Source organism: Grammomys surdaster, unplaced genomic scaffold, assembly GCF_004785775.1.
Source record: "Grammomys surdaster isolate TR1022 unplaced genomic scaffold, NIH_TR_1.0 174, whole genome shotgun sequence".
Classification (NCBI taxonomy): Eukaryota; Metazoa; Chordata; class Mammalia; order Rodentia; family Muridae; genus Grammomys; species Grammomys surdaster.
In genome coordinates, this window is record NW_021604622.1 from 10,781,096 (window position 1) to 10,804,023 (window position 22,928).

Sequence of the window (22,928 nt, forward strand, 5' to 3'; positions counted from 1 at the left end):
TTTTCTGTCTCTCAAGGATCATAGAGAAGAGAAGAAGGAAGCTAGAAGCAGAGGAGCATGAAGTTTTCTGTGAGATACTGTCTGCTAGAAATGTTAGAATCCAAACCAGTAAAGTCTTGTTTTTAAACATTTATTTATATTTATTTATTTATTTATTTATTTAGTAGCAATATTTAAATTAGGATAGGAATTTAGGAAGGTCCAATAGCTTTGATTTAATTTAGCTTGGGTAATGAGTTCCAACTATAAAAAGTAAAATTTGAACTTTAGCAAAACTATGAAGGTTTATAAGAAAAGGCAGTTGTAATTGAAATATAACATCTGACCATAATCCACTTAGGACTCCATAAAGTCTATTTTTCTTCCTTAACACTTAGCTCTGATCAGTAGGTGACTGCTATCCTTTCCTTTGCTCTGTATTCCATCTTAGTGACACAATGGTTCTCTAAAAGTCACAATAAACTTAGAGCAAAACTTAACCCCAGCATAATGACATGGATTCCTGTTTCTCTGGTCTTCATTCCTAAATATTTCTCTTTTTTATTGGTTCTTTTGTTTATTTACACTTCAAATGTTGTTCCCCTTCCCAGTTTTCCCCCAATCAAACCCCCATCCCATCCACCCTCCCATTTGCTTCCATGAAGGTGTCCCTTCACTCACTCACATCACCTCCTGCCTCACTATCCTAGGACCCCCTGCACTGAGGCATTGAGCCTCCACAGAACCAAAGGCCTCCCTTTCCACTGATGCCAGATAAAGCCATCTTCTGCAACATATGCAGCTGGAGCAATGGGTCCCTTGATGTGTACTCTTTGGTTGGTGGTTTAGTCTCTGGGGGTTCTAGACGGTCTGGTTAGTTGACATATTGTTCTTTCTACAGGGTTGCAATTCCCTTCTGCTCCTTCAGTCCTTCCCCTAAGTCCTCTATTGGGTCGCCATGCTCAGTCCGATGGTGCTCCGAGCATCCACATCTGTATTGTTTGGGGACAGCTATATCAGGCTTCTCTCAGTAAACGAATTCTTGGCATCAGAAATAGTTTCTGGGTTTCACATCTGCAGATGTGATGGATCCCTGGGTGGGGCAGTCTCTGGATGTCCTTTCCTCCCGTCTCTGCTCTACTCTTTGTCCGTGAATTTCCTTTACATAGGAGCAATTCTGGGATAACATTTTTGAGATGAGTGGGTGACACAACATGGCTACCTCAGTAAGAACTGAGCCAGTAAGATACTAATAGACATGCTAATGTGAAAGGCTGAAACCCAAGAGGCCTCCATAGTGCAAGAACTAAATGGAACTAAAAAATACTGACAGGACACACACACACCACCACCACCAACAACTACTACTAAGAAAACGAAGCTATAAATAAGAAAAATTGTAGGCACAGATGGCTCATGAGAAAGAACAAAGAAAAAAGAGAAGTTCTATAACTATAAATCTCAAAAATATAAACTTGAAAATTATAGTCAGAGTTTCAGGACAGTAGAATTTTAAAATATGGCATGGGATTCCAAGTAAGCCCTTATAGAATCAGAGAATTTCTAGACAATACACCTATTCGCTGGTGCTGTGAGCACAGGTGGATTTTCCTGGCAGGTGACTTAGTGGTCATCAACTTCCAGTCTTTGCTGAGCATCTTCCCGCATGTACTCTGGCTAAGCTACAACACACTCCTCCTGATTGGCAATCTCTAAAAGACCTAATCTACCAATACTGCAGTACTTTCTGGGACAGAAAATAGCTTGTCCCTGTGACCACTTAAGAATTCAAAATTGAGAATAATCTAGAAGCCAAATAAAGAAACATGACCAATTAAATTACAATTTATAGTTCAAATATGTCTATGAATTTATCAGTTATCAAAAATGATTAGAGAGAGAAGTGCTTTAAAAATTACTAAATTTTTGGCTAATGTCATACCTGTTGGGAACCGGGAACGTCTTGGGTCCCTGGAATCTGTGAAATTTTTTTTTTTTTTTTTAAGAGCTGCGGACTAAACCCAGGGCCTTGCGCTTGCTAGGCAAGCGCTCTACCACTGAGCTAAACTCCCAGCCCTCATCTGTGAATTTCTAATGACACCCACAATTGCTCATTCAGTACTGCTACACACCTCAGTTCAATTTCCTAACTCTCTGTACTTCTTCCCTGCCCTGTCTCCTCCCACAAAACCCATAATAGGAGAGAGAGAACCTGTAGAGACCATATCCCCAGAAGATAGTCACTGCCTCTGTTTGAGGGATGGGGCCACCCACCAATCTGAAAAATAGCAATTTCTATGTTTCTTAACAAGGTGTGAAACCTTCATATTTACTTTTTGTTGTATTGTATTTCTAGTTTCACATTTATATTCTTGGTTAAATGTCTAAATATGACAGTTATACTTTTATTAAAATTTTAAAAACAATTTCTATCCTGTTAATGAATATTTTTCTTTATATTGTAATATGCTTGTCTTCCAAGATCTTTCAAGAATTTTCATAATAGTACCTCTCAACCCTTTTAGATTCATCATTGTACAATTTCAAGCCCCTGTATTTATTTTCAAGGTAACTTAGATGTAAGCTTACTACACAATTCCAAAATGTATATTATATTCCTACTTAAATCTTATATGTATGTTCAAGTATTCTCTTTTAGATTTCATTCATTTTTATATAAAAGATTATTTTGTCTATATGTATGAATGTGTACCACATGTGTCTCCTGGTAACCACAGAGATCATAAGAAGGCATCAGATCTTCAGAAAGTAGAATTATGAATATTTTTGTATCATTATTATTCCTGATCCTCTAAAAGAGGAATGTGCTTCTAACTACTCAGCTATTGCTCTTGCACTATATTCAATATCCTTTCTTAAATATTTCTTTTGTTTTGAGATTATAATATAATTGTATAATTTCCCTTTCCCTTTATCCCTCTAAACTCTCCTTCACATCCTCCCTTACTCTCTTTTTTTTCTTCTTCTTTACTGGATATTTTATCTACATTTCAGATGTTATTCTCTTTCTCCATTTCCCCCTACCCAGAAACCACCTATCCCATCACACATTCCCCTGCTTCTATGAGGATGTGCCCCCATCACACTCACCCACTCCCACCTTACTGCCCTTGAATTCCCCCACACTGGGGCATCCAGCAGGACTTCCTCTCCCACCTATGCCTGACAAGGCCATCCTCCCCTACATACACAGCTGGAGCCATGGGTCCCTCCCTATTTGCTCCCAGGCTGATGGTTTAGACCTTGGGAACTCTGGTTGGTTGGTTGGTATTGTTGCTCTCTCCATGAGACCATAAACCCTTTCGGCTCCTTTAGTCTTCTCTCTAACTCCTCCATTGGGAACCCCAAGATCAGTTCAATGGTTAGCTGTGAGCATCCACCTCTGTATATGTCAGGCATTTGCAGAGCCTCTCAGGAAACAGCTATATTAGGCTCCTGTGAGCATGCACTTCCTGGCATCCACATCAGCATCTGCCTTTGGTAACTGAACATGGCATGGATACCCAGATGGAATAGTCTCCGGATGGGCCCTCCTTCAGTTTCTGTCTTACATTTTGTCTCCATATTTGCTCTCATGAGTATTTTGTTACTCCTTCTAAGAAGGACCAAAGCACCCACACTTTGGTCTTCCTTCCTCATGAGCTTCAGTGGTCTGTGAGTTTGTATCTTGGATATTGTAAGATTTTGGGCTAATATCCACTTATCAGTGAGTGCACTATGTGTGTTCTTTTGTGAGTGGGTTACTTCACTCAGGATATTTTCTAGTTCCATCCATTTGCCTAAGAGTTTCATGAATTCATGGTTTTTAATAGCTGATTAGTACTCCATTGTGTAAATGTGCCACAGTTTCTGTATCCATTCTTCTATTGAAGTACATCTGGGTTCTTTCCAGCTACTAACTGTAATAAATAAGGCTGCTATGAACATAGTGGAGCATATGTCCTTTTTATATGTTATAGCATCTTCTGGGTATATGCCCAGGAGTGGTATATCTGGGTCCTCAGGTAATGCTATGTCCAATTTTCTGAGAAATTGCCAGAGAATTTCTAGAGTGGTTGTACCAGCTTGGAATCCCACCAATAATGGAGGAGTGTTCCTCTTTCTCCACATCCTCACCAGCATCTGCTATCATCTGAGTTTTTAATCTTAACCATTCTGACTGGTGTGAGGTGGAATCTCAGGGTTGTTTTGATTTGCATTTCCTTGATGACTAAAGATGTTGAACATTTCTTTAGGTGCTTCTCGGACATTTGAGTTTCCTCAGTTGAAAATTCTTTGTTTAGCGGTGTATCCCATTTTTAATAGGAATATTTGGTTATCTGGGGTCTAATTTCTTGAGTTCTTTGTATATATTGGATATTAGCCCTCTATTGGATGTAAGATTGGTAAAGATTTTTTCCCAAACTGTTAGTTGCTGTTTCGTTCTATTGACAGTATCCTTTGCCATACAGAAGCTTTGGAAATTTATGAGATCCTATTTGTCAATTCTTGATCTTAGAGCATAAGCCATTGGTGTTCTGTTCAGGAACATTTCCCCTGTGCCCAAGTATTCAAGGTTCTTCCCCACCTTCTCTTTTATTAGTTTCAGTTTATCTGGTTTTATGTGAAGGTCCTTTATCCACTTGGATTTGAGCTTTACACAAGATAAAAATGGATCAATTTGCACTCTTCTACATGCTGACCTCCAGTTGAACCAGCACCATTTGTTGAAAATGTTGTCTTTTAAATTCATTGCCTGTATTTGTCAACACTCCAATTCAAAGAAAATCTTCATACAAAAATGGGCCATTCAGTTTGAGGTTAATTTTGTGTTATTTCTTCCTTTGATGGGCATATTCATTCCTCAGTATGAAAACCTTGGAGGATCACAATGTTAATGACAGTATATTTCATAGGTCATGTAATTTACAGTTTGTCATTCTTCATTCGTAGGAAATACTACATAATATCAACAATACATAATCAGTATGTTGACATCTTCAGGCTTTTCAGTGTGAATAGATTTTCTTTTTAATTTTGGTGAGTGTCAAATCAAGTTATATAATGTTCTCATAAAGTACACATGGTTAAATTAGAAGATGTGTATTTAGGTGTATATATGTGTGTTGTAACTAATTGGTATGCTTTATTTATTTAATGAAAAGAACTATAAGTATTTCAGAATGATTCTATATTTAATAATTCATTCACTAATTGTTTATTTAAACAGTTGGTGATTTTAGCAACATACTTTGATAATACCCAATAAAGATTTTCTTAAATGATCATTTTGAATATGAAATAACTATATAATAATCCCAGAATATTGCATGAGAAAGCTAAAAATAAATAAATAAATAATAATTGGACCTTGAAGTATTTACTCAATTGTCTGACCAGTTTTATTAAAATGGTTGAACTCTCCTATTTCAGTGAAGCCTTTTACTGCAGAATACTTATATAAAAAATAAATTTTTTTGGAAGTAAGTTTTATAATTATGTTTCCATACAATCCTTTTATATTCATTTATCAATGTTACACTCTTTCAATTCCGTGCTTCCTTCTGTATCATTGAAAATATTGTTATTATATTTCATTTAACAAATTAATGGGAATCATTATGACATTTTCACACACATTCATGAAATATTTGCTTGCAATTACATATTTTCTCTGTGCTTCCTTCTTCTTCCTGGTTACTTTCTTTCCTTGATTGAATAACAGGAAATTTGGGGTTCTAGCTCACCACAATTAAGGGCATGGTAATAGTTTAATGGTTATTGCAGATCTGAAATTTCTTATTAGAAACAAATTTCTTATTAGAAACACATTATATATTATATATATACACATATATACATATACATATATGTATGCATACATCACACACATATATATATATACACATATACTTATATGTATATGTGTGTATGTATTTCTTATCATTTCTTAATGACTTTCAGCACATATTGACACATAGTATTTTAAAATATATACAGATCATCTACAGTATGTTCAGGTGACCCATTAGACAGATCTGTAATTAAATGTGCTTGCAATTAAACTTAATGCCTACATTTGATCTCTGATACCCACATGGTAAAAAAGAGAGAATCACTTCTTTCACCTCCAAACATATACGATGAAACATACATATATATATATATATATATATACAGACAGACACACACACACACACCTAAACACACATGCTATAAAATCTTAAAAGTTTTAAAGCAAACATGATTCTTAGAACACATTATTATTCATCTTTGCTTTCACATCTTCATATGCCTCAAAGTCGAGCCAGCTCATAGATATAAATTGTGATAAGGCATGCTATATTTGTAAAGAAATATCATGTGTGAAAAACATAAGAATTTACATTCGATCATTGAAGATTTCAGACTGTAGCTTAAGATCAAGGGAAATATCATAATAGAACTGACCTCACTGATATTTTCTTTCCAATTTGCATACATGTGGCATGATATTGTGAAATGATAGAATGCTATCAAAAGCTCTACTCATCTGTCCTAGCAAGGAAGCCACAGCCAATCTTTTACTAAATGGATATAATTTATTTTTCCATTGCACAGCCCATAATAAAAAAAACCAGTTTTTTTATTAAAACTGTTTATGTGTAATCAGATTTCCATTGCGATGGACAAGATAGTTGAGAAAAACAACTTAAGGGAATGAAAGATTTATTTTAGCTTAACTTTTTTTATTGGATATTTTTTTACATTTTAAATGTTACCCTTTTTCTGTCCCCCCTCCCCCATGAAACCTTCTATCCCCTTCCTCCCCCACTACTTCTATGATGGTGTTCCCGCACCCACCACCCACTCCCTCCTCCCTCCCCTCAAATTCCCCTACACTGAGGCATCAAATCTTCACAGGACTAAAGGCCTCTCCTCCCTTTGATGCTCGATAAGCCCATGCTCTGCTACATATACAGCTGGAGTCATGGGTTCCTGCATGTGTACTCCTTTGTTGATGGTTTAGTCCCTAGAAAATCTAAGAAATGTGGTTGGTTGAAATTATTATTCTTTCTATTGGGGTTGCACCCCTTCAGCTCCTCAGTCCTTTCTCTAACTCTTCCATTGGGAATGCCATGCCCAATACAATTTTTACAGAGTTTTTCTTTTAGCTCTTGAGCATAATTGTATTGAAATATCATAGTATATAGTTATATTGTAAAATAAAATCCTGTACACTATACAGCTAAGTATGAAAAACTTTCATAGGCTATTATGATGACAAACCTTCACTAACAAGGTAGTGACACAATTTTTTCAGCAAAGCCATACCATTACAAAATATACTTCCTGATAGTGTGACACCTTATGGGTCTACTGGGGCCATATTTATTCAAACTACCAGTCATACTTACTGTTACACACAAATGTTACCCAATTTTTCCAGTAAATGAACTGAAATTTAATGATTATACAGTGTATCATACAAACTCTTTTAATAAAGGCCTTCGTAGATTTTAATATACCTTTTACCAAATGTTTAATGAATCTGATAGGCATTCTCTGAGTCCTTCAATTCCAAAGAGACATTCCAATTTTAATTTTCTCTCAGAACAATTAGAGTTATTTAGATCAGTTTTACAGTACCACTTGTACTACGGGTAATATCCTGAATTTAAATATGTTAATTTCTAAGTGAATACACTATGACCATAAAAGCATACCTTCAGAATTTTTAATGTATTAAAACTTATTTAGTCTTTTGGAATACCTATCGTTAGTATAGATATGATTCTAGTTATGTTGACTGTATTTGCATGTGTATTTGGTGTAGTCTAAAATTTTCACATAGGCCTATTTACTCAGGTTTTTTAATTCTTCCTTTTAATACCTATGTTATTTCAGACTTTTCTATTGACATATTCCATGAATTAAAACTTGAATTAAAGAATTCTGGTTGTGGTTTATTTCGTTGCTTTCATAAAACACAGAGGGCTTTATTCATTATTTTTTTATAATTTATTTTTTCTCAAATCATAATTCATTCACACAGAGGTTATAAACACAGAAAGGCAGGATGTGGGTTATTTAGTAGCATACCTGTGTCTGAGCTAGGAGAACTTAGTAACAAAGGCTATGGGCTTAATGAGAGTTTCAACAGAAGACACAAGTTCTGACCAAATATTTATAACCTGCATGGCTCCTTTAAGCACAAGAGCAGCATAAAGAATACTCAATATCTTCTTGAAACAAACAAGACAGCTTTTCACATCTGTGAATGTAGCAGGTACTCACATCAACAACACATATACTAAAATTATTTATTTAACAAGTTTGACACAGCCTAAGCCTCTGTCTGCAAGGGATTTGTTAGACAACATATACAGCATAGTAGAAAGTAAAATTCCATGGTCTTGTACACAATCCCTGAGAATTGTGAAATGGCCATAATCGATCCTTTGTATACATAAATTCCTGTAAATGCATGGCTGATGTGACAGCAATGAGAGCATCTGATATCATTCCCTGTGCCTTGTAGTTTTGTGTGGTATTGTCCATATTTTCTCAACTCTGCAGATAGTAAACTTGAAAGAAGTAAATCCCCCAAATTGTGTTCTCTTCTTCCCAGTCATAGACTTTTCAAAATTAACATTTCTTGCAGTAAGACCCAGAGTGAAAGCTACCAGTGAAGATTTGTCATCATAATACCCTATGAAAGTTTTTCATACTTGGCTGTATAGTGTACAGGATTTTATTTTACAATATAACTATATACTATGATATTTAAATATAGTTATGCCCAAGAGCTAGAAGAGATACTCTGTAAAAATAGTCACTGTATTTATTTTGTCTGTTGTTTTACTATACTACAGTAAACTTATTGGGTTATTTTAGCTATATACAAATAATCATATCTACTTATATTATTATTATTATTAGTGTTATAGTAATTTCCATTTGTCTTAGTAACTGCTGTGAACAGACAACACAACCAAGGCAACTATTGTAAGTATAACATTTAATTAAGACTGGCTTACAGGTTCAGAGACTCAATCTATTATCATCAAGGGGGGAACATGGCAGCATCCAGGCATGCCTGGTGCAGGAAAGGCAGGGAGTTCTACAGCTTCATCTGAAGGCCACTAGGAGAGAACTTGGTCCCATGTGGTTAAGCTCCCATGCCATAGTGACACACTTCCTCCAACAAGGACACACCTCCAAATAGTGCCACTCCCTGGGCCAACTTTACTCAGACTACCACATTATTTGTATTTATTAGTGTTCCAAAAATTTACTTTATAAAAAAATAGGAATTTCATGATTATTGGTGGTGGTGATGATGATGATGATGATGATGGAGTGTTATTTGTGTTAAAATTAGCTCCAAAAATAAACTGACCATAATTCTCACTGGAAAAACTTTGAAACCAGTCAAATTTGCACTTATTCATTTACTGATGATTGTTTGTGTAATTTTATTTTAGGCATAACAAAAATAATCTTTGCAATTTCAAGTATACAAGAATTTATATTCATTCTAACTTTTTGTTATATTATTTTCTTTTAGAACAAAAATACAATATAATTCTATCCTAATTAAAAATATATTAATTTCTGTTTTTCTGTCCATTGTGTTTATAAGTTCTTTAACCTAGTATGTATTCCAATTATCAACATTGTCTTAAAAGCTTAATATAAATAATTTCCTTTTTACTTAGATTAACTTGCTACCATGATGTAAAGGGTGTGATTGAAAATTAATTGTTTTCTATCAGCACTTTCTATTACTAATTTAAGCTTGGTCATAGCGTAATCAATTAAAGTAAAGCATGCTGTGTGAACACTAAACATAACACAATCATTTAGTCTATCTTGGCTACGCCTGCTGTCTTCCAAATCATTTCCATGGCGACAACTCAGAAGTCAAACTATTTAATAAAAAAATCCCATGATGATTAGGCCAATCCTAAATAAATATGGGACTTATGGGTAACAATATTTTGAGTTAGTTGGTTTGCACTAAGTGATTTTTTTAAACTATTATAGAATATATACCATAGCAATAAAACAAGCACAGAAAATCATGTGTAAATTTATAGCAGAAAATAGGTATAGAAGATGAGTAATAGAAAAGATTGCACAAAAAAAAACCCAAAGATTTCATTGGTCCTGTGATACACTGAGAAGAGTAACAGGAAAACTACTTGTGATAACTTTTATGCAAACCGTTCTATGTCTAAATATCATTTTGGGGGGAAATTAATGTTTTTTCATCTTGTATTCATTTTCCAAAACCTTGAGAGAAAAATAATATTGGTGTGATTGAGATAATATTATTTGCAATTTTGCCGTTCTCTTCTAATTTCCCTAACGTTGTAAGCTCAACATGATTTTTGTAAATGCTTCTCTGTAACCTGGACTTTAACATTTCCTGAAAAATCAACTGTTGTTTTCCCTTTGATTTCGGAAATGATGCTTCTCATACTACCATTCTCTACAGAAATGTATTTATGAACGACTATTTCTCAGCACGTGAATTAGCTGTGAGACAATAAGTACAGTAAATCCCGTGACTCAGTGGAAATTATGGAATTCAGTTCACATAGTATCATCCACGTTAAAAGGCAAGTCAGAAATGTAGGCAGTTAAAAATCTGGGCAAAACTGGGCACTCAGGTCAGAGTGTGCTTCTCCACAGTATGTCCATTGAAACAGGAGGAAAAACCAACACTCTCCTTCCCCACAATGTCTAATGAAGAGAGTTTAGAATCTTCCCTTAATCTTTGTGAGAATTTGCCACATGAACATCTTTGCCTAGTGACATTAAATCTCTATAATTTTCAGTAGTAAACAAAGACCATACTCATCATACTAGTAGCTTATTTTCTCAATTCAACATCTGCCGGACTTAAATTGATGTGAGATGGAAAGATGGTATTGGATTCGTAGAGAATTGTGTTCTCTTCAATTTTTTTAGGTGATTTACACTCTAGAAATGTTATATTTACTGGGTTTAAACACTCAGTAGTTTTATTCCTGACCACTGGCATAAAAATGAAGAAAAGTAAATGGATAGATAGAAGAATTTTCCCAAGCTTTGGCTAATTTTATGATGGAGATGTATGTTACATTGACTGTAAATAACATTTCCGGAGAAGTTTAATCATGCCACCCTTATAATTGAAATGCTCATATATACTTCTTCAAAGCCTTTAGGTTGAGATAGAAAAGTCAACCTTATCAAGGGTATTAACATCTGCCAAATATATATAATACTCTGGGGCATCGTTCTATACTTCCATTCTATCTCTTTCATTATCTTTTGTAAACTTCAGTTGAGTTCTCGAAGTTCGATCAGTGAATTTAGCAATTCCAGGCTTGCTGTTGATATTTCACATTTGACTTAATCACACAGCTTTTGAATGAACTGTGCTCACACTTATTTTTGAGCTTGTTGAAATTTACAACCACTGAGCAGTTCACTGCAAATTTTCCTTCCTTACATAATTACTTAAGGAATAAGATGAATAATTTAATTAGACTTTTCATTGCTACAATTCTCATCTTCATCCTTTACCTTAGCATAAAATTCTAATTATTTAATACATATTTCCAGAAATTTCTTTTTATTTAGTTCAAATCATTACTTCTTAAAATAAAACTGTATGACTTATATGTTCATTATTTTGAGTGATGTCTTAGGCACTTGAAAGTACCTTGCTAAATTTAATGGGCACGGTCACTTTCTACAGTGCAAGTCATAGGGAAGGCATTATGGGTATTGTACAAAAAATCTTTGAGGGGTTAAGTGGCAGTAATTCAGCAGGATGATATAGTTAAAAAAAAAGACGGTCAAAAAGACAGTGACTACTTTCCAAAGAAAGTGCTCTCTAAGCAAGATTCATTATTCATTATCAGCTCTAGTGGACTATATAAGCATTGAAGAATACTTGCATTCTCTTATCACCATGGTTCTTTCATTTATTGCCATTACATTGAAATCCACATTATGACATTATTTCTATATTTTTCCCTACAGGTCTATTGAAGATTTGTTGGCATAGGAAATTTCATATTTATCAGGGGTTATACCAACAAGTTTTATGCCAATTTGAAACAAGCTATAATTATTTGGAAAGCGGGAGCCTCAATTGAGATAATTGTGCCACCAGAATGGCATGTGGTAAATATCACTCCTCTGTGATCTCTTCATGGTCACTATTCCAGGTTCCTTCCAGAAATTCTCTGTATTATGAGCTAAGATCTGCAAGATAAAATGAACTCTTTGCTCTCCAAGTTGGTTTTGGTCATAGTGTTATGTTGTCACATAGAAACTCTATGGCAGGGCAACATAATATTTTGATAAATAAAACATTGTTGATCACAAATGAGCTAACATAGTCAATGTAGTATGAACTCAGGCCTTCTCATTTTTCTAAATTGTAGTAATAAACCAGTTTACTGTTCTGTCTTGATGGAATCATTGTTTAGAATGCAAAAATGGGGAAAATTGACGCTTTACCACCTTAAGTCCTCTGTTTATGTTGTGTATCTTTATTAGATTTGTGATTATAACAAGAAAAACAGTGAACTAATAGGTGAAATATAATTTAGGGGGTTTGAGTACTCTTTACACGTGGATTTAGAGTAAAACAATAGGTTTACAGACATTTCCAGACTCCAGAACAGTGAAAAGTTACAGTAAATCCATTTACTTTCTTCCTCTGTATGTAGGTAATAATGTCAAACGTACTATGCAGCTGAGTTAACATTTTAAGTGGACTCGATGGACTTTTGTATAAACTGTAACAACGCACAATGATTGTATTCTAAACCTCATATATGACAAATCAAATCTCAGAAAACGTAAAACTGTTTTTAGAATACTATACTTAAAACAATAGCAAAATCCTGACGTTAAACATGATTGGTGCCTCAAAGTCAAGTTAAAGAATGCAAAAATATGAAAGGACACATGAAGAAATTACTTATCATCTGCTTAACCCTTCAGAGGCCATACTTTCAAACTAAAATACCCCAAAGGAAATAATAATACCAGTAACTTGTCTGTCTATAGCAATATATTAAATTGACTTTACTAAATGTATTATACATACAATGTATGTTTCTGCATGTTTTGATTAAGTAATGGAGATCCCTTTGTATGTAAATAATTAATTCATGTTGTTGCCCTTGGACCTAGAATGGCTCCTAGGATCCTAATGTCATGCTTTAAGGATGACTTCACGCTCTCATTAACAAATATGGCTGAGAAAGCTCAATGCTGATTCTGTCAGGGGACCTTACTCTTGGCTGTAGACAGTCCCTTGATAGACTCCTCACTACTTTTATTTTTAGCACATTTACTTCAGAAAAGTTTGTAATCATGAAGTAATATTTCTTAAACCTCAGAAGTATATATCCCAAGAACTTAAAGGCATTCTTTTAACCTCTTATCATCATCAAGGATAGGTACTCTGTCTCTTAGATGGGAGAATGGAATTCTCAGTTTGACAGCTGCCAGCCAGCAGGTGCAGTTAGTCCATTTCTACTGACCACCCTTTGTAGTAGTTCCTTTCACAGACTCTAATGAGCTCTATCTGCTTGTCCCTCTCCTGTTAAGACACCAATCAACTGCATAAGGGCATCTCAGCCTTTCCTGCCCTGTCAGGAGTTCTTGAATAGCATCTGCTCTAGCCTAAAAACTGAAAGTCTAGCTGTGTTCATTTTGACACAACAAAGTGAAACTTTACCAGAACTCTCTTTCTTTGGAAGAAAAGAGGTGAAAATAATTTTTGTGATATACAAAGGGTGAAATTGAAGCAGCGTTCTTTCCTCACAGGAATTCATTATAAGTTGGGATGGTGACACAGAAAGCTTTTATCATTCTAGTTTTCCCATCCTTGACAGCTACTCCATCCTCCTTCCTGCTAGACCTGCTGACATTAGCAACCACAAGTTTATCACTGGAAACTTGGCTATGATTTCAGAATTTCACACAGCCAACATATTTGCATATCATATCCATAACCTCCTTTTATGCCTACTTCAGAAGCTGAATTTAATCTTCTACCAGATTGCCTTTCAATGTATTTTCCCTTGAGACTCTATCTTATTATATAACCCAGGCTAGGCCAAAACACAAGAAGACACCCCTGATCCAGACTCCCTCGTAGATAGTTAATATTTCTCTGTACAGAGGTGAATGTCAATAACATTTACATATAATAAGTACATGACATGTTCAGAAGACCCAGTTACTTATAGTATTTTTTATTATATTGAACAATAAAATGCATTCAAACACTTTATTTTTTATATTAATCATTCCATTTGTTTACATCTCAAATGATAGCCCACTTCCTGGTTACCCCTCCACAGGTGCCTCATCCAAAAATTTCCCACTCCTCCCTTTCATTTGCCTCAATGAGGGTACTCCCTCACCCACCAACCCTCTCCTGTCCCACTGCTCCAGTGTTCCCTATGCTGGAGCATCGAACCTCTACAGGATCAAGGGCCTCCCCTCCCATTGATGTCAGACAAAGACATCCTCTCCTCCCTATGTACCTGGAGTCATGCATCCCTCCCTGTATACTCTTTGGTTGGGTAGTCCAGCCAGCTGGCGTTGTTCTTCCTATGGGGTTGCAATCACACTTTAAAATAAATACAGCCTTAAGACTCCCATAAGATAAAAAGCAGATTGATAAATTTTTAGCTAATGCAGGTACTTTTTACTTTGTGAAAAAAAAAAGATAATTCTGGGATAACACTCAAGAACCCAGAATATAGAGGAAAGAATTGAAATGAACTATTGTCAAGGATGAAAGCCTTGCTCTAATTAACTTCCAAGACTTCTTGTGGAGAAGTAAGTGGATGGATATGCCTGGACTGATTTCAAAACTGCTATGAACTCAGTGTGCTTTTGTCTCTTTGCTCATCTTTTCATAAAATAAATGCATATAAAAAGATCTTTTCCTTGTCTCTACAGACCTGACTGATGTCTCAAAACAGAAAAATCCAGTTTTAATCCAATGATATTCAAATATTACTTCATATTTTATAAGTGAAGAGTCACCTTTTATGTCTGACAACTGAATTAAGCAATGATTCTTAAAAAGTTTATACCCTGGCTTAGAAAGTGGTGTCATGAGAATCATCCTGTGTATTTGTACAAGCAAGATGCTAATCAAAATGATAAAACACACACAAAGAGAAAACTGATGGAATTAACAGACCAAGCCAGTGAATGTTCAACAGTTATAGAAAACTACAATAAGAAGAAAACATATCTTCTCTAGAGCCTCTGGGGACCACAGTCTTGCCATAATTCAGACTTCTAGAATCCACAACTATGAAAAATTGCATTTATTTTGATTTAAGGCCCCAAGATTTTACAATTTGCTATAGTAGCTACAGAAAAAATAGTTCACCATAGAGTCAGCATTGTATTTTAGGAGTTATGTTAGAAAAATTTTTGTTACAGTGACAATATATTCCAAAGAACAACTTAAAGGAGAAAAGATTTATTTGGCTCAAAGTATCAAGAGTGTCACACCCATCAAAGTATCAACAAGTGTACTTGGAAGAAATGACACATTGGTTCCAAGTTCCACAAATCTTTTAAGCACATTTCCAAATACCACCAACCAGGTGGAGAGCAAACATTCATAACATGAGCCTATGGTGACTTGTCATATTTAAAACATAACAGATATGGTCCTTTCTGAAGATGTGTACCAAAGTCAAAGGGCCCTGGCTTTGACATTGTGTAACCAAAGATTTTTATAAGAAGGTGTGAATTCAGGGCTCAGTTTCTGCTAGAACTTCAGCTAGAATCCTAGTTTGATGAAAGATGTAAAATCCTGTACTTAATTTTAATATGAAAAAAAGACAACATCTTGTAGCCAAAGGGCTTCCTATGGGTTACTATAGAGAGCCTCAGATTTTCTTTCCTACTTACAACTTAAGATCAAGTCTATGTGTCCTTCTGCAGGACTCTAATATTTTCATTGGAACTGCTGCTTTTTCGATTTTTAAAAAGTCTTGCTTTTCTTACTAATTCACAGGGGAATTTCGAAGGCCTTACTGGGGCTGTGGTGTCCTGCAGAATGAAACACAAGCAGACCACAAGGACGGAAGAAGCTTGCCTTTGCAAACCTTGCACTTGAAGAGTTTGACCCTCGATGATCAGAACCTGTTGTCTTATTTGCATTGTTGAGATTGTGAAATTCCTGACTAATTATCCAAATCTGTGCCTTGCTCAATACCAGTAAAAACACAACCTAAGAATGGGATCATGAAGAAAGACCAGAGGAAGCAGGAGTCTGTGCTAGTACACAGGCAGTAGCATTAACGACACTCTATCCGGGCTTAAATTGTAACACAAATATTCTGGTTTCAGACTTAAAACATTTATGGGATAAAGAAAATTTCTCATTATCCTAAAGCAAATAAAAAAATCAGAATTTTCAACTAAAACCTTTATGTGAAATGTTGATTTGAATGTAAGTAATGTTTAAAGCTGAATCATGTTTGCCATGTTGTCCCAGTTTATTAAGTGAAAGCAAGTGTGAACAATTAAATGAATGCCATGAATGCATGAATGGAGAAAAGAAATATATATATATATATACATATCTCACAAGGAAGGATTCTTTAGGTCATATCATTTTAACAGATATCAACTTGGCCAAATTAATCCCCTGTACATGAGATGGCTAGAATAGACTGCCACAATTTACAAGTGGAATGCTTGGTTTAATGTATTATAACTTTGGAATACACATGTCCCAAAACCATGAAAAACTATATAAAATTAATTTTTATAAAAGTATAAGTAAAGTCCTCCACTACAGGTGTATTGCAGGTATGGACTCTGTGTCACTTGCGTGCCAGTAGGAGGCAGAGAGGACAAAGGATGTGACAATGCTCAGTGCTCTGACCAACACTTAAATAGATTAGAAGCCTAACACTCTCTGGAAAAATATGAGACTGAGACAACCACCAGCCTGATCTCAAATAGACTCAGAAGGGCCCCAAGGACAGGGAGCAAGCTACAGACTAGAAGAACCCTACTAGGGACCAGAGGGCCAGAGAATAGTGAGCCCAATACAGATGACCCTCACAAAGGGCTACTCAGGCAGGTAGGGCAAGCAGAGAGCCTAAAGCACTTAAGATATTAGAGAAGCATCATGGGATGCAGAGAGGGAACTAGCCTGAGATAACCACCAATCTGGTGTCATTCAGGCCTGGGGAAGCAGACCATGCCTGAGATGACCACTGTCTAGCATCATCATGTATAAATGAGTCATCACACTCCTGAATCCACACCTGAGACAACCCCAGATACTCAGAGATTCCAGGTACTACTGAGAGAGAAGCAAGTAAGTTGTAGAGAAATGGAAGAAAGTAGAATCTGAAGGATGTGGGCATAATGAAGAGAGGAATAACAGGTGGGCATAATGAAGAGAGGCATAACGGGACAACCAAGGATAATGAGGACCACCAGCCTGATGTGAGTAGCTAGTGATGCCACCTGGGACCATGGTGGGTCCTGGCCTTTTCTACCACCTGGAGTCCCATCCTGGGATAGCTGACACCATAACTTGTATGCTGTGTAGCAGCATGGATGAGAAAGAACTCACCTTCCACTCCCTTGCTCCTTGTTGTCGAATGCAGAAAGTGCTGACTCTAGGTTCATAAGAGCAGGAGAGCTGTCCTCGTCCCTTGCATGCTGCAGGGTAGCGTGGCAGTTGCTGACGACCTGGCTCTGAGGGGCTGAAAGTGGGAGAGCAAGTGGACTGACCCCCTCAGGTACATTTCAGACTCAGATCCAGGGCTCTGAAATGGCCCATCTCAATATCTAGCCTTTGCTGAACTGCTGGAAAGGCATCTGTCCTACAGGTTCTAAGCAACAGGATCCTCATGACACAGGGATCCAGTGAGAATCCAATATGGATAGAGTAGCAGTAGCCAGCAGCCTCAAACCAGACCCAAGTGTCATTTCTATGCACAGTTAGTTTCAAGCCAAGATGTGGGACACACTGTGACATACTACAGCTTCCACAATGAGATGTATGTTCTTTCTGTTGATCGGGGGGGGGGTTGCAAGGGGGAGGGTGAGTAGGAGTGAAAAGAGCGATGAGTAAGATTGGGTTGCAGGGTGTAAAATTTGCAAAGAACCAATAAATAGTTTAAAACAAAGGAAAAGAAAAAGAAAAAGAAAAGAAAGAAAAGAAAAGGAAAAAGGAGCACACCAACCAGTATTCTTGCATCTTCCTATTTATTCCTAAGTTTTAAAACTTGCTTCAAGGTGATGTATGTTCAAAACCTCAAAGATGTTTTCTACAGAGCATTCTGAACTGCCTTTAAATAGGTTATTTGTGGCTTAAACACGTTGGATACATTGAAGCCTGATTGAAGAAAATTAGGAAGAGATTTTTGTCAGTCGCCACAAAGCTATCCACTGAAAGATTGCTTCTTTTTCAGCTCCTCAAGCTTCAGACCATCAAGGACAACTGTGGATGGTAAGAAGAGAGCAGAAGGCATTTGAAAGATAGCAGCTCTCTGCTTAAACGACAAAAGGAGATATAAACTGTATCACCGCAAAGACACATCTAGAGTCAAATTAAGGCCCCTGAGCTGGCCAAATTTTTGTCAACTTGGCACAGGCCAAAGATAATTGAAAGCCAGGAACCTCAATTGAGAATATGCCTACCTAAGATCCAGCTGTAAGGCATTTTATTAATTAGTGATTGACGGGGATGGCCCAGCCTATTGTGGGTTATGCTAGCTCTAGCCTGGTAGACCTAGGTTCTATTTTAAAAAAAAAAAGAACAAACAAACAAACAAACAAAACAGGCAGAGAAAACAATGACAAGCAACCCAGTAGGTAGTACCACTCCATAGCCTCTGCATCAGCCCCTGCTTTCTGGTCCCTGCCCTATTCTAGTTTCTGTCCTATCTCTCTTTAATAAAGAACAGTGTTGTGGAAATATAAGCCAAATAATTCCTTACCCCCTCCCGTTAAAAAATACAAATAATATAATGACATTTTAGACAATAAAAATTAAACATCCAATCCAATGGTATGTTGAAAATTTTAATTTTCTAAATTAAAAAAGTATCTAAATGTAACTAATATTATTTCACCAAGCATCAGAATAAAATTTATATGCAATGACAAATTTGTGAAAGTTTTACTGCTTTTCTTAACATGCAAATAATGAATACATTCATGATTACACTATAAATTCTAGAGCTATTTTAAGTGATTTTATGATAATAAGTGATTCAGTCTCAATCTTCTGTTTAGAGAGGATATAAATTTAGTTTTCTCAGTCTCCTAAGGATAAAAATTATTTGAAAAATTCACATAACCTTATGAATGCTAATACTCACAAATACTCATTTTTGAAAATTTTGATAATAAATGACTCTTTAGCATTTGGAACAATGAACACATTTGAAATACAACTAGAATAAAATTTTGGATTAATTTGACAGCAAATGTTATACAAATTATTCTAATTCTTTTCAATAAATACTTGACTTACTTGATTATATTAACCACTTATGAATGGTAGTTTAATGAAGTTCTCATATAGCTTTATTTAAAACAATTCAAACAATGAGGAAAAAATCAAAATGATAATTATATTTTAAGATGTGAACTTTTTAAACAATAGCATGTCCCACAATTGTGATAGAATTTACCTGTTCTGCTGCCAAATAGTAACTAGTGTTCAGATGCAGACAAAAATTTATTAGGTCATTGGACTCATTAAGCAAATCAACAAACATGAACATACTGCTACATTTTTTCTTATGATATATAAAACTTAAACCTACTGTTAAACTAGAATTTGTGTATTATAACCATATATAGCTGTATAAAAAATATGAAAGAGTAAATATTAAATATTGAAATATTCATGCATGAATACATCCATTAGATTATCAATGCAGAATTGTTCACTTGTTTTTTATTTTTTTAATTTTTAAGATACCAGAGCATGTGTTAGTGGTGGAATTGTATGTCCCTTGGTTCTCATGTCTTGATGTTCAATAGTGTCTGCACAAGCCAGACCCATTGTACTCAAACCAGTTTACACACTTTCCCAATGGTAATTTTGTCTCCACTGGAGATGCAGACTGGTATACGGATGAAGAGCCATGAACTTATTTCAGGTTGTCTCCTCAGTTATTAAATGGTAAGAAAATTGAAATAAGAAGAGGAAAAAAACCTAGTAAGATCACAAATCAAGAAAAAAAATACACTTAGTTTAACCTCTGTTAATGCCCTGCTTTGCCCTTTCTTCTGGAAATTGCAAATTCTAATTCAGAATGAAAAGAAAGTACTCTCTGAAAGAATTTTAATTATTTCCAAATGCCGTGGTAACATATAAATGCTAAACTGTGTGACTTTTCCATTTATGGGCTGTGAGAAATAAACAGCTGGGATAAACAGCAGGCATCTCAAGATATTTTATTTATTTCTCAGCAGAAGTTTAAGCATATGTCATAATGATGGCATTTACATCATAATATATGTTGCTTCTTACAGCTCTGCAAGCCCATCAGAATCTGCAGAAATGACTATGGAATGGTAGAAAAAGAAGAGCCCATCAAACAGGCTTCCATCTGCTTCCATCTCCAAAGTTCAACTTTTATTATAAACTATGCAACTGAAAATCAAAGTTCTGAAAACATAATTGCTTCCCTTGAATCTTAGACTCAGTTTTGCTTTCAGGGTGATCTAGCATGCTGTGACACAGACATTTACATTTTCTCTTCCTGAAAATCCCGTTGCCTTTTGATTCCCATGTATTTAACCTAGTAGACAAAATATATGCTATTAAGATCAAAGTCTCAGGGTCTTGTCAACTCTAGAATGATATCTTTTTAGAGAATATTATATGGTAAGAAAAGGTGAGTTTTTAATAATTTTATATCTGCTTAGGATTCTCACTCTTTAGGAATTGATCTCATAGAAAAATATACTAGGTCATAGGTGAGAGAATGTTTAAGCATTCTATCTAAGTTTCATCAATGTAAAATTTCAAAGATAGTAAACTGAAAATCAATTCTTTTCAATACAGAGAATTTTGTAAAGGAAAAAAATGACACATACTTTTTGACATAGCTTTTGTCTTAGATGTTTAATGTTTGGACCCCTAGAGTACTGCCACATAAAATGTTTCTGAGGTCATGTAACAAAGAAGAGTGTGACAAGATGACACCTGACTCTCAATAGCACTGTTGTCTCTGCACGAACTGGTCATAGATGGAAGAAAACACTTCATCTCCATTCTGGACGCAGAGCATGGAGCGAGGAGATAAATGTCTGGCTAGGCATTTCTCAGGAAAGATCCCTTCAGTGATTAACATGGTTGTTGAGATAGACATATAATACTAGCTCAACAGACCAGAAGAGTGAAGTAAGAATTCTTTAAACCTAGATTGATAAATGAAAAAATATATTGGGATGTGAATGTTTTAGAAATCTGAAAGCTATTATCAATAGAAATAATTCTTAAAAAAACTATTTATTAGGCAGATCTAAAAATCAAAATTGTAACATTCTGAAAATGAATACTCTACTATGCTGAATAGATAATAATTTTATTAAGCATTATAAACTTTTGCTGAATTAAGTCATGACTAAAATTGGCAAATGCATGCAATTTGTCAGCTAATTTTACTGATTAAAATGGTGCATTAGAACAGATTTGATTCTTGCTCTAAGCAGCAATTGAATCTATTTATAAATGATAATTATATTCAAAAATAATCTACACATTGATCCCAAGGTGTTAATGATTGCATGATATGCAACTAATATGAAATAAAGTCAAATATATGAATTGGTTGTTTTGTAGTTATTTCTTTCAAATTAGATTATTCTCTCCTGCTGATAAGAAGAAGGATCCTAAGGCTCAGGAAGGTAATAAAGCTTACAGACTAAGGGTGGTGGTTTGAATGTGTTTGGCCCATGGGATGTGGTATAATTTGGAATGTGATCTTTTTGGTGGAAGTGTGTCACTGTGGAGGCAGACTTAGATATCTCCTAGTGCTCGAGCTCTGGCAAATGTGGAAGACACCTCCCTCCTAGCTGCCATCAGATCAAGATGTAGAACTCTCATCTCCTTATCCAGTACCATGTATGCCTGAAGCCAGCCAAGCTTCCTACAAGGATGACAATAAACTGATTTCATGAATTAAATGTTTACCTTTATAAGAGTTGTCTTGGTCATGGAGTCCCTTAACAGTGATAAAACACACACCTCTTAGAAGACAGAAGTAAGAAAATGCAAAAAAATGTACAAGATTCAGGATACTCCCAAACCTGCAAGATTCAAACTACCCTTATAAATATTACATAAGTAGTACACTAGGGACAAGAGATTTTAGTCTCTGAATACTTGAAATTGCGAAGGAAGCCAGAATACTTCTCTTATAGAGTTGTCACCACACTGGGATGGGTAATTTGATGATGCAACTGTCCTCAAATAACCCATGTTCCTATAAGTAACCCTTCACCCATGACTACCTAAGTTACCTTCATTAATTTTATTGGGGAAACATGACAGATGTTGGTAAAACATATTGTTTTTAGTATTTCAATTTTGTACTATTTGGTTGAACCAGTGTTCTTAGGAAAATGTTCACAGCTTCTTAAAAAAAAACATACATGACAAATATATGCTAAAAGTTACAAATGTATGCTACAGAACCAAAGAAAATTTTCTTTGTAATTTCATATATCTGGAAGAGTACAAATGAAAGAATGAATAATATCAGTATTCAGGAGTCCTTTATGACATCTAAGGGATTATTAATAAGGGATCTGGGAAAGCAAGAGACGATGATTTCTGAGTAGATAGGCCTCATTGAATAAAATACATACACAGTATTAGCTTAAATTTTAGTAAGAACAACAGTAGATATGTACAAATGGAAATTTTC

General features: G+C 35.4%; 1 non-coding gene across 1 annotated transcript; it reads left to right on the top strand.

Annotated features, from left to right (window-relative positions):
• Positions 1-16,803: 16,803 nt before the first annotated feature.
• Positions 16,804-16,934, top strand: LOC114621450. Its single transcript, XR_003711432.1, has one exon. It is a non-coding gene; the product is annotated as a small nucleolar RNA SNORA17 (small nucleolar RNA).
• Positions 16,935-22,928: the final 5,994 nt, after the last annotated feature.